Below are 2,902 nucleotides of genomic sequence, written 5' to 3' on the forward strand. Positions count from 1 at the left end.
GGGCTGCGTCCGGCAGGCTTCGCTCCTCAGGGACTTTGCGGGGGGAAAGCGGGCTCTGCCTGGACCTCCGGAGCGCCGCGTTCTCCCTTTGTGCCGCCAGGCTGGCCCTGTCTGCCGTGACACACCCGTGCAGCCGGGCAGCGAGTGAGCACGTCCCGCGATCCCGCCTTCACCCAGCTGGAGCGGTTGCTTCACGCCAGGAAGCAGCAGCTTTCACAGAACAAGTGTCCAAAGCCATTACGAATGTGTCGCACCTGCCGGGTACAGGTTATCCTCCCAACTAGACACTGCTAGAAAACTAAGGACCAAGATCCCACAGCGAGATTCATGTGTGGGAGCCATTAAATACAGAATCCCACTCCCTATGAAAATGCCTCTCATTGATATTTTAGGCTAAATCTCTCTTTTCACCCTTTTCTGTAAGTCACCTGGGAAGAACTAATTAGTCTCATTGCCTCCAGCAGAGCCATACTAAACACTTGACAGTTGTGAGGTGAATTCCTCTAACACAACTTACCGACTCACTGAGATACCATGAACATCTCGCCAAGAGAAAGGAAACGGAACAGGTTTTATCTAAAGGAGGCCTGAACTCAAAACAGTGCAGCACTTTCTTAAACTTGCTGAACCAGGCGTTCGGCAGCTGAGAGGAGCGCCAGGTCACACTCTTTGTTACAAAAAGAACTGTAATAACAGTGTACGCGCTTTGCTTTCCTGTAGCTCACCCCAAAGATCTGTTTGCCCTGACTGACAATTTTTAACTCGGAACACCCATGCAAAGCACTCCCAATACCTTTTTACATAAGTAAATATTACCTTTTACAGGAGATGAGGCTGAGACACAGCTAAAAGTCAACACTATCGAGAGCAGTTCCCAGAGCTCCATGTCCCATTGGAGGGCGTTGGGCTGGGCATGTGGGAGATCTAACACTAGAGCTGCCCACCACCTCTCCGTTGCCAAGTAATGCGGGTGCTGGGGGTTATCAGCATCTCGGAAAGCAATCTTTCTACCTTCCTCGGGGCAGCAGTAGCTGGCAGGGCTGCCCGTGGCTGCAGGGCAAAGAGGAAAGGGTGTGGTGGTGGCTGTCACATCGCGTGAGCTGACTGGGTGCTCAGGCTGCACCCAGTGCCAAGAGGTTTGTCCTCTCCCCACAGACTTGTGCCTGGCTTGAATTGTTCAGATAACTTTCCTGAAGTCATACAGTCACAGAGTTAAAAATAGAGATGGGACTGGCTAAAGCCCCTTCTCAGGACTAACCAGAGCCCCCTTAAACCTTTATAAACACTATTTTCCCCCCCTTTCCTGTCTGCATCTCTTCTACCTGCCCACACATTTAGTCCACCATCTTCCCTGCGAGCCTGGTTTGTGCTGCCATGGATAGCAAACCAGCTGCAAGCAAGTCTGAGCCAAGGCTGCCCCTTCCAAGGTTAATTTATCCCACACTACACTGCCTCAGCACTTTGTCCAAAACCAATTTATCCTTTAAGAGCAGCCCGCCTCTCACACACCATACAAAGGGCAAGTGCATTTACTAATATGAGGGCACACAAGAACCCTTTGAACAGAAGGAGCTGTGTGCAGCCAATGAGTAAGAAACTGCACACAGCTGCTGATGCAAAATTTTTTAGCTCATTCTGTGGTCAAAACTGGAATCTCACTTGCTGTTGCTCCCTCTGTACTAATTCCTCATGTTTAATATTAGCCTTCTGGAGACACCCTCTACTGTCATCTCTCAGGCATTCAGCGGGAACCCAAGGGAGGAGGTTCAGCTTTAAGGAATGCCATGTTTCCCTTACAAATGCAGAAACTTAACTGTCTACGCCCCAAAGAGCTATCAGGGAAAGTTTAAACTTCTCTGTCAAGCTGTTGTTCTTGGCTCATGTTTTCATCAAAGCTGTTTTTCTCATCACGACTCGTTTATTGTTTTACATACATTCACTCAGTTTGAAGAACGATTTCTGCCTCCTGCTTTGTCAGCATCAGCTATTCAGAGAGTAGCTGACACAGAAATCACTGTAGTTTTCTTGCCGTTTGTAAGAAGTAGAGGAAAAAAAAGGCGACAAAGCTCATCTTATAAACAGAGATCATGGCAACTCATTTATTGTATTAATTAGATGACTGCAATAGGAAAACCTGTAACATAGTACCTTGGCCTTTGAAGAACAAAACACATACCAACACCCTCAGCCTAGAACACATAGCTTTCAAGTTTCTGTACCTTTAGTTTCAAAGGGCTGTACAATGATGGTGCTAGAAGAAAGCTCAAAAGGAGAACAGCTGGCAGAAACAGTTAGTAAAATAAAGTTGCATGAGGTACTGACAGAAGATAAAGCTCTGCTCCTTCAGTTTTGTTGAGCAAAAAAGTAATTAAAAAAAAAACACCCCACTATCAAAGAGTAAGCTACTGCAAGCCTTTACAGTGATGAAGGAGCATTTGCCTCTAGATTTGAAGCTGTAGAGAACCACAGAATGTGGTATAAACAGCATTAAATCACCTTACCCTGTCTCTGCTCTGAGCTCTTCCTAATCTGTACCTCTTAGCCACTACTAAAGCTCCTTGTTCTCCTTTGAGGCCTTTCCTCCTTAAGGCACACCACTGTTAAGTCAGACCTTCTCTTTTTTTGGTTGCTACAAATCTCCTCCTGCCCCAGGGCACGCAGTCATTGTCACCCAACCTCAGCAGCAGGTGGTGACATCCTCAGAGCTGCCTTTTTACTGGGCCCTGACACCACCCCCTCACACACCTGAGGCTACTACAGGCCCAGGTCTGGCCCTGGCCCCTCACACACCTGAGGCTACTACAGGCCCGGCCCTGGCCCCTCACACACCTGAGGCTACTACAGGCCCAGGCCCGGCCCCTCACACACCTGAGGCTACTACAGGCCCAGGCCCGGCCCCTCA

The sequence above is a fragment of the Egretta garzetta genome, unplaced genomic scaffold, assembly GCF_000687185.1.
Source record: "Egretta garzetta isolate BGI_Z169 unplaced genomic scaffold, ASM68718v1 scaffold7, whole genome shotgun sequence".
In the NCBI taxonomy this organism is placed as follows: Eukaryota; Metazoa; Chordata; class Aves; order Pelecaniformes; family Ardeidae; genus Egretta; species Egretta garzetta.